Source organism: Emydura macquarii, unplaced genomic scaffold, assembly GCF_026122565.2.
Source record: "Emydura macquarii macquarii isolate MOO-44397 ecotype Brisbane River unplaced genomic scaffold, CSIRO-AGI_Emac_v2 contig_431, whole genome shotgun sequence".
In the NCBI taxonomy this organism is placed as follows: domain Eukaryota; kingdom Metazoa; phylum Chordata; order Testudines; family Chelidae; genus Emydura; species Emydura macquarii.
In genome coordinates this window covers 7,503,290-7,520,378 of record NW_027130568.1, presented here as the reverse complement: position 1 = coordinate 7,520,378, position 17,089 = coordinate 7,503,290, and the positions used below count along the sequence as shown (strand labels likewise).

Sequence of the window (17,089 nt, the reverse complement as noted above, 5' to 3'; positions counted from 1 at the left end):
AATTTTGATCCCTAGTGATATAGAGTGAATGGCTGTTTCAACAATAAATAGAAATTATAAATAAAGGCAACCTGAGGTTATAGATTAAGGTATGATTTTCTGAAATGTTGGATATGTACCATTTTTAGCAGGAAAATGTCCAAACTGGAGAAATTTAAGCAATAATATTGGATTTCTGTTCACGTACAATGTAAAGTGATTTAATATTGCTAAAGCATTTCAAATTTTTGAGAATGCTTAGTTTAGATAGGGAGGTTTGAGCATGTGTTATATATTGTAATTTATAATTATTGCAGCATTTCAATTTTTTAGAATCTAATGAAGTGCGTAAAGCACCTTTCTACTGTAGTAATTTAAAATTGCACTAAGTGATTTTAAATTACCTCTCTTATTATACCTTATTAAAAACAGTGCAGTTCAAAACTAATATTTTAATTGACAATTTGAACAGTTAAACTTTGTAAAGTATAAGCACAGAAAAGAAATACTATGAACAAAATAAATCCCTAATCCTGCTTGATCATCATAATTTTGGATCAAAAGAACAGTTATTCTTGTTTAACTTTTGAAATGGTTCAATGTTTAGATTGACCTACATCTAAAAAGAGTTTAAAATTAAATTAATTAAAAATTGAACCAGTTTAATTATTCAATGGATTTCAAAATTACCCACTTTAAATATTGAACAGATTGAAAAAGTTAAACTGTGAAGCTAAAAAATTAGAAATGTGACCTAAAAAACAGAAGCATGTGACACACATAACGTAAGTTTTTGTGGTTTTTTGTTTTTATTTTTGGGTTTTTTTAAGAATGGCTGTGTTTAAAAAAAAGAATAATCACAATATAAAGCTATTAAACATTTTTAAACATCTTAAACAGGGCAATAAGAGACCAATAAGAAAAAAAATCATCAGTACATTTAGCACAAGAATGTGTAATTCAGTTGTTGAAGTACCATATGTACTTCATACTGTTAGCAGTATCTAAGACAGCTTGAAACTCTTTTCTATTATTCCACTGTGGAAATTTCTCAATGAACTACCTCTCTATAAGAGCCTTACTTTCTCAACCCGGTGACAGCAACTATTCATTCTACTTTAGGGGCAACCAATAATATTCACTTATGTGATTTCACTGCTTTTGAAGGTATGATTTTTAAGTCACCTTTACATCTTTTAAATACACATCTGGTTGCGTTGGGTTATTTTCTACTGCAGATGATACATGATCTTGTCATTCAGATACGGTAAAGGTAACTAACTGATGACTAAAGATTGTCTTAAACTATGTAACATACTTACTTAACATCCTGTTTCTTAAAACCAAGGTGAGCTGTTTCAATACTGCCTAGTATATTTAACATAGATATTCTTAGACTGTAAACCTTGTCTACCTCTGTATTTGTATAGCACGTAGCACAAGAGGGATCACATTATGATCTGACATGGTGGTGCTGCTATAATGAAAACATTAAATAAATAATAATTTATAATACTTAGAAATAAAATGTTTATTATTCTCTGACCATTTATTTACATCCATAAAAGGATGAAAATCTCAACTACATATATTTTAAAATATTATTAATTTTGCAGAAAATGTTCTACTTACAATTCAAATAGAACACATGATTATGTAATGTAAATATAATAGTTTGACACACAGAGGTTAAAAATAAAAACTGCTTTTTTCATTAAAGTTGAATATATTAACGTACAGAAATATATTTAGAAAATGAACATACAATCTTGGTAGACAAAAAGCACAAATGACTCTACAGGGACACATTAAGACCTATGTACCTTCACTATTTTCCCTTTATTACCAATAGTTGCAAGTGTTCATTTAAACCTTTTTTGCATCCATATTTTGAAAATTTTTGACATCGTATGTCATTGCTTCTATAATAATAAAGAACATTTTGTTTAATAAATAGGAGGAGGAAAAACACATTTATAATGGCTTTACAGACTAATAGTAATTTTAGTCAAAGGTCAAAGTTGGCAATGGTCTCTGAAGAACAGTACACAAAGATCCAATCCTGTTTAAAAACCATTACATGTAATCAGTGCTGAGTAAGTACAACAGTAAAGGGCAAGGCAAAGAAATAGTTGTCATTGATAACAAAACTAAAAGTAGAAGTGCATAGGGCCACAAAAAAAGGAGTCTAATCCTGTAAAATGACAAGCACCTGTAATTCTCATTGAAATTGAAGGTGCTGAGCACCTTGCCAGAGGCACTCAGCATCTCGCAAGAGCAGATCTAAGGTTAAAATAAATTTCAGGAAATGCTTAGATGTCCTGAAAGGGCTAGACATTACTTATGATAACTAGGGAACACAATGCAGCAACTGCCTCTCCTTTCCAGATGGGAGGGGAGAGAGTACGGGAAAGGCAGGCTGCAAGTGTCAGAATCTGTGGGGTAAACCATTTGTCATAGAGCTCAGATTACAAAAAGGAAGGGCAATTCAGACATTTTAATATTGATTTGGAAAGTAATGTAATGCTATCTTTGTTTCGTGAAACGTTCAGGCTAGCAAAGCCATTATAAAGAGACAGTGGTGAAAACATTCAAAAGTGTACATACACACCACTTCCTAAAACCGCCTTGTCAACAATAACATAATGGTAGGTTTGGGCAGAAAAAAGAGAGAGTATCATTTCTGACCACGAAGCACAAAAATTGTAAAATGGAACAGCTGAAAGTAAACAAAACCTGCAGGCTAATCTCAGTAAGAAGAGTCGCACCAGAGCTAGCTTTTTCTCATCATCAGTGCTAGTACAGTCATATATCAAAACAGAAACCTCGGCTCCATAAAGCATAGCTCACTGTAAATTGTTCAAACTGAGTTTGTATCTATAGAGACACCTAGGCCATCAGCTATGCAGCAGGAGGGAAGAGAATACCCAGAACAGAATCCAGGACGTTCAGCTCCAAATAACAGACTCCTATCACTTGAACTGAAGGAGAAACTCCATCATAGGAGGCCAATTGGTTCAGGGCAGGAGTACACATTTACATTAGCCAGCACATTATAAAGTCCGAAGGGTTTCATCCTCATGTTCATTCTGTGATATCTTCTAACACACACATACACCCCATTTCTCAATTACATTTTCTTCTTCCTTCTATTTATATGTCCTACCTAACAAAGACTTACCATAATACTAGGACATCAAGCTCACTCTAAGATTATTTGGCACAAGACAGTCACTAGGCAGTGTAAAAGAATTATGTATGCTGCACATTCTATTCTCCCCTTCAAAAAACTTGAGTCATCTTCTTCCTCTCTCCACCCAATAATCCTGATAATTTGAGGAGCCTTGATATCAATCCCAATCTCAGAATCTGTAATCCACTGTACAGGATCGTAGTTTAAGTGTACTTTAATTATAAATCTGCTATAGAGGCTTCAGAATATTCTTTATTCATACAGCTGCATTTCAATCTTTGGGGCCTGAGTGTATTCTAACTAAATCCATGCATTTTTAACCATCACTTGTGGGTTGGGGTAGGGGGGTTGTTTTTTGTTTACCGATTCACTCAGGTTTATTTTTAATTGTGAAAGGTTTATTTTATTCTATGTAAGGTTAGTAATTTTACAGTATTTATGTTATATTGAGGGGAAGTGAAGTGTTTCTTTAGATTTAGGCAAGGAAATCATTTCATCTATGGAAAGAGCATAAATTAAAGCTAGCAAGAGACAGCTCTAATTTATAAGACTTCTCAGGCTTCTTAGCTGGATGGCTAGCTGCCTGGTGACTCCTCCCTCAAGGGAGCCTGTAGGCAGGAGCAGCTTCATTACAGACTTCTGGCTGCTCCCACTACTGTGTACCCTAATGTCCCCCCTTCTGTCTCACGATACTGTGCGTATTCACTGGATGGTACTCTAGACAACTTTCCCAGGAGCTGCATCATCTTCCACTCAATCTGATTCTCTCTGCCACACAAGCTGTTGTACTACAAGATGGGTCCCCAGACTCCTCACCATTCCTGCCACTGTAAAGGCATCAGTCAGAAGATTCTGCTCCATAAATTCCACTCTATTTGCAATGCCTTCCACCGTACTGGATGTAATTCTGGGCCTTATCCGGTAGAATGGCTGACAGCCTGGCTGCTGTGCAAGCTAGGGTTGTGCCTGATGATGAAGTCTCCCACCAAAACAAGGGATCTGGCAGATGACTATGTGGGTTTAAAATACAGAGCCCAGCTACTGAGAATGACATGGCCTGTGGACAATGATCAGGACCATCCTCTGCATGAGCACCTACTGTGCATTGGAGTATCTCTATATTGGCGCCTGTAGCCGCATTGACCATAGTAGCTTTACTAGACTTGCTTATTACATCAACAGTGGTTCACGCTTGGGTCCCAGCTGTACAGCTGGGCTGTTGTGCTCCAGACCCCTCACTGTGATTATACCAGAAGGTCTTACTTAAACTGTGAACATAGATTATCCCTAGTCCTTGTCACAGGGTGCTCTACTCACTGCCAGAGTGCCTCCTTCTGGCCATGTCGGGGAATTAGCTCTGCCAGTTCAACATCCCTCCTGTGGTTGCTCACTCCATCACTCTTCCTGTCTCACCTGCTTAGGACTTGACTTATCCTGCTTCGTGGCTTGGCCCTCCAGCCAGGTCACTGTAGTCTTCCCCTTCCAGAGTATCAAAGTCTCTTGGGACCCATTGTCCCAGGCAATCCTTCCTCTTACTGCCCCTTACCGACTCCACTGCCCAGTGGAAGATAGGGGCACCCAGGGCTGCCCTCTACACTGGGTTCCAGCCCAGGGGATTCTACAACAAGCAGTCGAGGTCTGCACAATCCAAAATCTTACCCCTGCACCCCTGGGCTACTGTTTACCGTATCTTCTCTCGCCCTGAGAGTAACTGCCATTTCTCTCTCTGCAGCCCCCCTTCCGCTTTAAGCTACTGGGCTTTATACAGGCCCCTTCTGTTCCTGTCCAGCTGAGCTTCATCTGTAATTAGTCCTTGCTCCTTGGCTCCTCCTCCAGTGCAGCCTAGGCAGTTTATTGACCCACCTGGCCACCTTAGCCCCTTCAGGCTTTGTGTGGGGTGGTCACACCATCACAGCCCTAAACCAAACTTTGTGGTTTGGGCACCCCTCATAATTTTGTTGGGTGTTGTACCAGTAGCAATAGGAGAAGGAGGCCAAGAAGTCTGACGCGGCCAAAACTCAAACAAACTAGTGGGCTTACTGGTTCACAGCTCTTGAACTCCCATCAAAAAAAACATTGAGCTGGAGGCTGAGACTGAGATGCAGAGCCTGTTGCAGAGGGTGTAGGGAAGTGGGTCTTTTGACCCCACTGCCTCTTGCATGGTGGTTCATAGGTTCGCTGGTGAAAAAACTGCTAAGCCATACGTCTAGGTCTAAACGATGGGCAGTGAAACTTCGCCTTAGAGACAGGCATGTATATCCCCAATGAGCAGAAGGTAGTCCTAGAATCCTTCAGTATATGGAGGGACTCATCCATCCTTTGGTTGAAGACCTGCAGTTCATCGAAGGGGAAGTCCTCGATGGTATTCTGGACCTCCCTAGTGACTTCCTGCACATAACAATGGCAGTAGCCATAGCTCTAGAGGAGGTATCAATGGCATCAGCTGTGGATTGGTGAGCAGTCTTGGTGATCAGTTTGCCTTCGTCTATTAGAGTTTGGAAACAAGCTATGTCCTGTTGCTGAAGGCTATCATTAAACTGTGCAAACTTGGCATATTTCAGGAAGTCATATTTAGCCATTAGTGCCAGGTAATTGACTATCCTGAACTGGAGGCTAGATAATGAAAAGACCTTTCTCCCCAACAGATCTAGGCGTTTGCCCTCTTTGTCCATAGGTGTAGACTGGAAATGTTGCTGGATAGCCCTTTCAGAAATGGTCTGGACCATCTGTGAGTTAGAAGCAGGGTGAGAAAACAAAAATTCCGCCCCTCTGACAAGCACATAGTAATGCTTTTCTGCCCTCTTAGGAATGGGAGCGCAAGTGGCAGGGTTGTGCCAAATTGTCCTACCTGGCTTCAGTATGGCTTCATTAACAGGGAGCCACCCTTCTGCGATCTCTACATCACATTCATATCATTGCTGTATATGGGTGCCCCTCCATTACAGGCAAATAGTTGTTGGGTATGCAGGAAAAACTAATCTCTCTACTTGAGATGTGGTGAAAGTTCACAGCAGTAATTTGCACAGTACTGTCTGTTTAAGCCACAGCATTAATCTTGAGATCTTATTTGTCTGTTTGTCTATTAGAACGTAAATTCTTTGGGTTGGAGACTGTGCCTACTTCTATGTTTGGAAAATGGCTAGCACATGGTGAGTGCCAGCAAAACCAAATAAAACAATTGTTATGGAAATGAATGGGAAAAGAACAGGAATGGGAAGAATCAGTGATGGAACCATCATACCCATTAGAACATTCTCTCTTCGGGCTATCTTTGTTAAAGCTTCACTTATTAATAACTCCATGACCTAAGCCATCACTTTAAATACTAACTGAAACCTCTCCTCATTAACACCTATGTTTGGCATACAAGTGTTTGCTTTTTAAAAATATATACCTATGCATTATTATTGCATTTCTTATAGAAATATTTCCAAAGCCCTTCCATTGCCAAACCTATAAATCACAAATTCAAGGAGCAGTAAGGGGAGGATCCCTTTTATAATCCACTGGTCTATCAATATGCAGAGATTCAAAAGAAATCTCTCCGCATAGCAAGTTTCACACTAACTGTTTATTCATATTACTATAAGAATTCTATTTTTATGCCGAAATGTATGTGGTACTCAGTAATTTTAACTATTTTTATACATTAGAATGTGTTTTTTAAAACTGAAGTAACATAAAAGACAAGGCAAGTGAAATGTCTCATATAATGATTAAAATAAATTACATAAAAAAGATGAATTTTCTCAGATTTTGTTCTGAAACTAACCTAAAAGAAGATGAAAATGAAAGTAAGAAACATGTTTGTTAAACAGACATAGTTGAATGTCACATCTATACTATACTATATTTAAGCATACCTAACCTAAAATTAATCATTACACAATAAAGGACCAGATAATTTAAGTTTTAAATGGTTAAAAAGTCTTTTTTTGGGGGGGAGTTTATAATTTGGTCATTTAATTTTTATTCTGCTAGTATGAGCACACTTTCGTGAAAATGTTTGTTTTTAAATATGATCATGCCAGGATATGGAATAGCTAGATCAGTGATGGGAAAAGTCCTCCTAACTCAAAGTGTGAATGCAGATGGATCTGACACAGCTCAGTTGCTGACTGGAGGCAACAGTTAGCATCTTAGCAAGATTAATTAATATATTGGGTTTGGATGGTCTTGGGAGTGGAAAAATCCAAGTGAAGCTATTCTTATAGTAAGTGGAAGAAAGAAAGAAAAGCTGACCTATAACTAGAAGCATCACTTATGTCCCACTGAAAAAAAATTCAGCACAGTGCAGATAAAACATTCTGGTGCTTCACTCACTATTTAGAATGTTCACTAATTGCAAAAGAGGGCAAAGGAGAGAAAAGCCCTGATCCTGCAAACACTTTAAATCATTGAAGTAAACAGGACCACTCTGATACATTAAATGTTTGCAGTATCAAGGCCTAAATGGTCAAAAAGAGGGATATATTTAAGTGGGCCTATTTTTAGTGTTTAAAATACTTAAGGTGTTTTTTCCAGGCCCTTTTAAAAAATAAAATAAATCTGCATGCTTATATTAATAAAAACAATAAAAACCATAAAATATTAAGATTATACCATAACCCCACACTTCAGATACATACACGTTAGATGGCTTGACCCACACCCTTTACATTAGATTTTTGCTATTAACATGCACACACTATTTGCATGTTTACCACTACTAATCCCCATCCCTGAGCATTTCATCATGTCTCCCTAGACATTCTCCTTAACATATTTATTTACACAGTATTGTAAATTACTCCATTTCACAGACAAATTATCCTCTCATTTATACCAGCATAAACCTATGGTAACTCCATTTACACTGGTGCAAATGAGTGTGAAGCTGACCCAGGCTTTCAGCAATTTAAAAAAAAAATTATAAAAAAGTTAGCAAAGGAAAGAAAAAAGCTGAAAGGCTTTTATAAATTAAGTCACTATAAAGAAACATTTCAAATAAAGCACCAAAGTTAAATCATAGCTAGTAAAAAGATCATTCAATCTACAGAATAATTTACCCTTGAGAGGGCAAATTCCAGAGTGGGTGTAATGAGGTAGCCTTTTATGTGTTCAATGAGTACCATACTGGCCTTACAGTGTACAAAGACAACAACCCAGGGGGCAGAATAGAATAGAATAAAATAAAATAAAATAAAATGTGTATCCCTTGGTTTTGCAGAGATTTTTGTTTACTGTGTTTCTGTGGGAAATAACTCCGGGTGTCAAAGTGAGTGTAGGAGGAGGAGACAATAGTATCCTTTTCAATCTCCACCCACAAAATAAGCTCTGTCCACGAGTCACCAAAATGAGGTGCTGCCTTCCCTCGGCAGTGTATATGTTAAAATATGACTATGCAGCTCTCTGATCTCCACTGGGCTCCTTAAATTGCATGTTGTTCCTCCCTCTTCTTTCTTACTTGAGGAATGTAAGAGCAAATACTGGCATTTAAACTATCATTTTTGGGCATCTGAGTTAACACCTCGCTGAGATGAATGGAGTTGTTCACATCTCTCAAACCTATTATGTTACAGACTAAGGTAGACATCTTCGAATCAATTATACTTGGTTAACATTTCTGAGGTTTTCTGAGGGCTAGTCTACACTAGAAGCGCTACTGTGGTGCAACTGTGCCACTGTAGTGCTTCTCGTGAAGATGCTCTTTGCTGACTGCAGAGACCTCTCCTAGGGACATAGTGCTGTCCACACTGGTGCTTAAGCCGGTGTAATTTATGTCGCTCTGGGGGTGGCTTATTCACATACCTGAGCTACGTAAGTTATGCTGACATAGCCTGTAGTGTATTCAGAGCCCTGAGCAACATAGTTATATCGACCTTAACCCTCCACGTAGACAATCACTATGTCGGCAGGAGAGATTCTTCCACTGATATTGCTACCGCCTCTCATGGAGGTGGAGTTATTAAGTCAACAGATGAGTTCTTAAAGCATCTTCACCAGAAGTGCTGCAGCTGCACCGATGCAACTTTGTAGTGTAGACCTACTCTTATTTTTTCTCTTACTGAAAGCTGAGATTTTGAAGAAGATAGCTTGACAGAGATGCCAGTACACTATACTTGCCATGTACCAGCACAATCTGAGCTCTGATTGGCACTAAATCTGTTCCTACTCCATCTTAGCTAGATTCATTTGACCTCATTGCCTGAACCTCAAAGAATAATACAGGAACACAAGAAAACAGCAACCAGAAGGTTTGTATCCAAAGTCCTGAAAGGCTGCTGGTGTTGCATCCGTGTATGCAAGTCGCCACTGGAAATTGGGATAACATTCCTTCTTCGCTGGAAACTTCTGTTCCTCATCTTTCCCTTCTCCAAACCTGGAATTTTGTGTGATGCAAGTGGGTTTACTTATATCACCACCATGGGTTTTACTAGCTTTATATAGGTACTTGTTTGTTCTTTGTCAGTTTTATATAAGTAGTTGTTAAGTCTGTACAACTTAACACCAGACACCACTGTAAGTTCAAATGTATCCAGTTACCACCTATCATGGACTGTGAAATACCAAAATTTTCCTATTCAAAATATAGAGAAACTATGTCTTCTATCAGATGCTGCTGTGTACTAACTGTGAGTAAATAGTGAGTTTTTCAATAGTGACCACAGAAAGCGGTACTTTAGGCAGTAGCTAAATAGCAATTTGGGGGTTGGGAAGTAATTTCTTCACTACAGCTGCCTTCCTGTGTGGGCCTATTGGTCCTTACCCAAACATTCAACAGTTATTACATGATTGTATGGTGCCTGGCTAGCTATCCAGCCATTAAAATGCATCAGTCACCTTAGTAATTAGGCACAATATACACTTTATTGACAGTAAACAGTCACTGATGCACAAACAGTTTAGCAAGTTAGAGATGTGATACAGTCAAATATATACTACTAACATTACACATATAATTCAAAGCACAGATATTCTCTCACACAGAAAAATACACGGAAGGAGCACTGGGGAAATAAATTTTCACAAGAATTTCCTTCACTCTCCCTCCCCTCCGACCCATTGAGAGGGAAATAAAGGCCTTTCTGTGCCCTGCCACGCATGTGTAAGAGGCCATGGCAAGGCACATAAGGGCCTTGAACCTCCATACCAGCTCCAGATCTTGACAAGGGGCTGGCCCTGCCACTGTTTTTGCAATGAAGCCATACTATGCAGACCACTGCCCAGCTCTGCTGGAACAATTCCAATCACCATGCACCTATCCCTAGCCTGTTCACTTCTGTCCCCCAGAGTGGACCTTGGAAAATGCAAAGTAGTCTCTACAGTGTTCCTGGGAATGAAGTGGGGGTGGTATCCTAAGCTCAGTTGAGTCCCTGACACCCTTCCAGAAAGAAGGGCAGAGCTCATGGATCGTGGGGCATGATCTGGCCACAGAAGTCTAATATTTTTTCTCTAATAGCATTACCATATCTGTGGAGCAGCATTCCTTAGTTTTCTTGGCATACATGATTTTAAACAATACTAAGAAAATTAACCCCTATTCCTCCTCTACTTTATTAAATCTTACTCTTCACATGTTTCCCATTTCACATTCTCAGGGACATAAAATTGCACAAAATTAGCTCTTATTTGTATGTAATAACATTTTGAGTTGGAGAGGTTACATTTGCCCCATATTTGTTTGAAAGACATTAAATCCCCTTGAGACAATGTGTTCTTTAGATATTACCCCTTTTGCTTTCCAATGTGTTTTTATCGTAAGCCATTCTCCTCTCTAGCATAATCTACACAGTTGCATATAAATGCTCTCAGAGATGCTTGAACACTTCTATTTAATCTGTATCTCAATCTTTTAATGGTATTTAAAAGCCATCAGCTTTAGGATTTTTTCAAGTAAAGGGGCTTGGTGAATCAAACTATTGCCAGCTTGCGCTAGTTGGCTCTTTAAGACTTGTATACAACATTTTTTTAAAAAAGCAGAAGGCTGACTGTGGGAAGTGTCTTCTCCTAACATTTTTCACCATGATCTTTAGTGGGTTCATCCCATTTATCACCAGGAAGTCATTGCCAGGTTACTGTGCCATTGATTTGACTGAAGGAAGGTCTGCTTAAAATGTCCTACATTTAATACGGAATATAGTTAGACTCCAGCTCATTCTGAACGGTGGTGGTTGGGAATTCCACAGTTGAGAGCCTTTCCCAGAGATCATCCAGCAACCAGCTCCCAAGAGTTTTAATCTAAGATTTATAATTTGTAGTGTCTCCATGGATAACGGCTATCACAGAATTTCAAAAAGCAATAAACAAGACCTCTCTGAGATAAACAAGGACTAGCACAGTTAAGGCTTTACACTGGTCTTGAAACTTTTTCTAGAAACATACTTGCCAGGGAATTACACCTACCGGCCAGAGGTTAGTATGAAAGACAGAAGGGTCCTGCTGTCCAGGGACAATGGCTGGGTAAGAAGCCCAGACCTTCCTGCTGCTGGGGCACTGAAGACAGTGGAGTAGAGTGGGTGCTAGGATTCCTATTAATAATCTGGACCCTACTCGGGATAATAGAAGTTAGATAAAGCTGAAGACATCTTCAAACCTCCTCCTTCCTGGAAAGGAGCAGGAGCATTCTTTGACGCACACTCCTCCTCTCTCTCTCTCTCTCTCTCTCTCTCTCTCTCTCTCTCTCTCTCTCTCTCACACACACACACACACACACACACACACACACACACACACACACACACACGCCATCTGGCTGCTGTAAAGGAGGAGAGTCTCTGCTACTGGGAGTTGCAATCTTATGAGTGCTGTGAGGGAGATATTTCCATAACTTTACCAATCCCATTCCCCATCCATCTGGTTTTGGGCTCTCCTCACCAGTGAATAGCTTCAGTAGCTGTGTCTTCTGCTGCTTGCAACTTTCCCAAGCAGCAACAGAGTGCAACCTATGTGAATTTTCATATCTTTTTTACTGCCTACAAAGCACAGAGTAGTAGTAGTGACAAGTGACAAAACTGGTCTGTTTTTATACTCTGATAGCTTGGGTAAGTCATTAGCTGCAGCAGCAGCAAAGACACTGGTGCTGGCTGTGTGCAGTCTTAAAAGACAGCAGTATAAGTTCACATTCTGCCAACATTTGGAGGGTTGTCTTCACAACCATATGGGCTAGAAACCTAATTATTTTTTAACAGAAGCTGAGATTTTTCAGAAGTAGATGGCATTGATTGCACCACTCACCACATAAACTGACCAATGGAATAAAAAATTCAATAATTAGTCATGTTCGTAAGTCTCTAGAATTGCAACCATAACTTTTCTTGCACAACATATAACATATTGTAGTTCAATAGGACTTTCAAGAATCTTTTTAAAGGTATTGTCCTGGTAACCCAACTGCTGATCAATGCAATCCTCAAAACTGTTTTAAAAATAGCTTGGAACTCATGCAGGAGGAAAGATCAGAACATTTGAGAAAGCAATTCTCTGTGTCTCTTAGACTATGTTCAGACCGACAGCGGCAAAATCGCCGCCGCCAGATCGATCTTTCAGGATCAATTGAGCCGTCAGTGAGACGTGCTCAATCGATCAGGAAGTCGACTGAGTAAGTCCACCCCCTCAAGCAGCGTAGCGCTGAGCCGACGGGAACAGCTCAGCGCAGTGAGAACAGCGTGCAGAAGGGAAGCAGAGCAGTCGACGTCAGCTACGCAAACTACGCAGAGTAGTTTGCGTAACTCCTGTCGACTGCTGCCGAATTGCGCGGTAAGAGTGAACCAGCCCTTAGTGTTTTTACATTTTCCTAATATGGATTGTTAATGGAACAACACTACTGAAAACTTTGTGCCATCTTAATGAATGGCAACAACAGAAAGGACTTTTGGACAAAAAAAGCAGTTGATCCTGAATGAAGAGAATGTGATACATTTATTTGGTTCGCTGGGATTGTGTTGAATGCACGGACAGATGTAGCTCTACCTTCCGCCCCTGCATTGCAACTCTAATCCCGGCTCGGTGAAGAGGAGGTAGAGAAGTGGGGGGTTGAAGAGCTAGCCCTGAACTTACCCCACAGCAACAGCTGGGCCTGGCTCCCCACTCCAGGCATTGCAAACTTGTCCACAAGGTCACAGAGCCACTCGGGTTTGGCCTGGCTGTCCCAGAGGGCACAGTGATCCCCTGTGCCAGGTTGCAACACCCAGTGCGGGGAGCTGGGCCCAGTCTCCCAAGACAGGGACCACCACTGTGGGTTGCTCTCAAACACAGTCTTTCCCCACACATAGAATCACAGAATCATAGAAGATTAGGATTGGAAGGGACCTCAGGAGCTCATCTTGTCCAACCCCAACTAAATCATCCCAGCCAGGGCTTTGTCAAGCCGCAGCTTAAAAACCTCTAAAGATGGAGATTCCACCACCTCCCTAGGTAACCCATTCCAGTGCTTCACCACCCTACTAGTGAAAAACTTTTCCCCTAATATCCAACCTAGACCTCCCCCACTGCAAGTTGAGACTATTGCTCCTAGTTCTGCCATCTAGTCCCACTGACAACAGCCTAGTTTCATCCTCCCTGGAACCCCCTTGCAGGTAGTTGAAGGCTGCTATCAAATCCCCCCTCATTCTTCTCTTCTGCAGACTAAACAAGCCTAGTCTCCTCACCCTCTCCTCATAAGTCATGTAACCCAGCCTCCTAATCATTTTTGTTGCCCTCCGCTGGACTCTCTCCAATTACCTTCCTATAGTGGGGGGGGGCAAAACTGGACACAATACTCCAAATGTGACCTCACCAATGCCTAAAAGAGGGGAATAATCCCTCAATCTGCTGGCAATGCTCCTACTAATGCAGCTCAATATTCTATTAGCCTTCTTAACAATAAGGTCACACTGTTGACTCATATCCAGCTTCTTGTCCACTGTAACCCCCAGGTCCTTTTCTGCAGAAAAGCTGCCTAGCCAGTCAGGCCCAAGTCTGTAGCTGTTCATGGGATTCTTCTTTCCTAAGTGCAGGACTCTGCACTTGTTCTTGTTGAGCCTCATCAGATTTCTTTTGGCCCAATCCTCCAATTTGTCTACGTCACTCTGTATCCTATCCCTACCCTCCAGTGTATCTACCATTCCCCCCAGGTTAATGTCATCCGCAAATTTGCTGAGGGTGCAATCCACGCCACCTCCTGATCATTAATGAAGACGTTGAACAAAACTGGCTTCAGGACCAATCTCTGGGGCACTCCACTTCTTACCAGTTGCCAGTAGACATTGAGCCATTGATCAATGCTCATTAAGTCCAATGATCTAGCCAGCTTTTTATCCACCTTATATTCCAATCATCCAACCCATACATCTTTAACTTGCTGGCAAGAATACTGTGAGAAATCGTATCCAAAGCTTTGCTAAAGTCAAGATATATCACATCCACCACTTTCTTCACATCCACAGAGCCAGTCATCTCATCACAGAAGGCAATGAGGTTGGCTAGGCATTACTTGCTCTTGGTTAATCCATGTTGATTGTTCCTGATCACCTTCCTCTCTTCCAAGTGTCTCAAAATGGATTCCTTGAGGACCTGCTCCATGATTTTTCCAGGAACTGAAATGAGGCTGACTGGTCTGTAGTTCCCTGGATCCTCCTCCTTCCCTTTTTTGAAGATGGGCACTATATTTCCCTTTTTCCAATCATCCGGGACCTCCCTCAATCGCCACGAGTTTTCAAAGATAATGGCTAATGGCTCTGCAATCACATCAGCCAACTCCCTCAGCACCCTCAGATGCGTTGCATCCGGCCCCATGGACTTGTACATGTCCAGCTTTTCTTTCACCACTGAGGGTTGCTCACCATCTCCCCATTCTGTGCTGCCCAGTCCAGTAGACTGGGAGCTGACCTTCTCTGTGAAGACAGAGGCAAAAAAAGCATTGAGTACTTCAGCTTTTTCCATATCATCTGTCACTAGGTTGCTTCCCCCATTCAGGATGGGAAGGGTAACAAGGGGTTTCTACAGGTATGTTAGAAACAAGGAGGAGGTGGTCAGGGAAAGTGTGGGCCCCTTACTCCAGTTGTGCTTTGGCCTTCCTGATTTCACTCCTGCATGCTCAAGCAGTATTTTTATACTCCTCCCTAGTCATTCCACTTCTTGTAAGCTTCCTTTTTGTGTTTAAGCTCACCGAAGATTTCTCTGTTAAGCCAAGCTGGGTCACCTGCCATATTTGCTATTCTTTCTGCACATTGGGATGGTTTGTTCCACACCCTGATCCCTCCCCCATCACAGAGCCTCCCCTCCACACCAGACCAGACCAAAAGAAGTGTATGTGTGCCTGTTTTTTCACATTGGTTTCATGATTTCTGCAGCTACTGTTGAATCCATGAAACCATGCTGAAGCCACCCCTGCTGGGATGTCACAGTTTCCTGACTCTTCTCCCTTAGTCATATTTTGCTAACAAAATTAACAGATATTGTGTACATGTGCAACTACTATTGCTATTTTTATGCAATAATGCATATATTGCATGACACAAATATCTTGTCCACGCACAACAGCAAATATACAAGCAGCAGCAGAAAGAACAGAATCATCATCCCGATAGTTAAACAAACATCTCAAAGAAACACAAATTGAAAGAGCCTACAGAATATTCTTTCTACATATTAATTCAGTTAAAATTCCTTCTATCAAGACCCAACCTCTCTCTCCAGAGCATGAGCTCAATTAAAAAAAAAAGACACGTCAAACCATGAAAACTGAACATTGGTAATCCTTCTTCCAAGTGCTGCACATTATCCAATCAACACAACACAAACTGATCTCCATAAGAAATTCTAGCCTCATCATGCAACCTTTGTGTAAATTTTAAAAATAGTCCTTGATTTTAAAATAAAGTTGAAAGTATTGTGTCAGAACAAAGTGAAAGAGGTATCATTAGCCTTCAAATCTGACAAATAAGAAAGACATAAACAAATGTCAGGATAATTAAAAAGGCACTGTTCACTTTTTAGAAAGAAAAAATGAATTGCATGAGAAATATTAAGCTAACAAAGCAAGAGCAAATACAAGTAGAAAAAAATGACAGTTATCTGCAAAATTCATAAATGTGTCTTTTGTATAAGCATAATGATCATATTTTATGCTGTCATTTTACATTTAATTGCTCACCCTGGTACTTTTCTTCATAGAAGCCATCAGTACCCCACAGAGCCAGATGCTGAATTGCAAAAAAACATACTGTGACCATGGACTTATAGGAAAGTTACTTTGCTGAGCTGTGGTGTATGACAAGTTAATTTTTGCAATTACACTTTTTTCCCCAAGAATAAATGAAACTGCAGGTCATTACTATTCTGTATCATTAAAAAGAAGGAAAAACTAGCCTCCATCATAAAGCCCTCAAAATCAGGTTTTTATTACTTTGACATATGAAAGCAACTTTCCAAGCTGCTTTTCCTCAATATAACCTAATGAAATAAGCACCACCTCCATTGAAATATGTAAACATCTTGATCTGTTAAAAGACACAGAACTACAGTATATCATTATTATTACACAATGCCAAGCTATCACATGCCTACAAGAAAAGTGTTCTTTGGAGTATGCTTAATATCTCACTCACAGCTATTAGTTCTGCTATATTATACTAAATGTAAAGTATTAATAGATAAGGTTGCTCAGCTGTCATGCAGACTGGACTCTGTTCATTCATCTATCCACGAGACGTAAAATGTTCAAAAATTTAACCACCACCAATATCCATCACTGTCAAATCCCCTGTGCAATCAAACAGCATGAAAGCTCATATCATGGAGCATGTATTGTACGTTTTCTGTATTTGTGCACATGCCATTTGAAATAAGACATATTAAAGTCTCACAGATTTGTGCAATTCTTTCAATATAAAAATATTTACTGTACTCTGAAAATGTAGTGCTTTCCAAAGCACTCTTTCTTATAAAAGGCTCTTT

General features: G+C 40.1%; 1 protein-coding gene across 1 annotated transcript in view; it reads right to left on the bottom strand.

Moving 5' to 3' along the window:
• The window catches only part of ZNF407 (zinc finger protein 407), a 416,443-nt gene that overhangs the window by 286,103 nt on the left and 113,251 nt on the right, over positions 1 to 17,089 (bottom strand).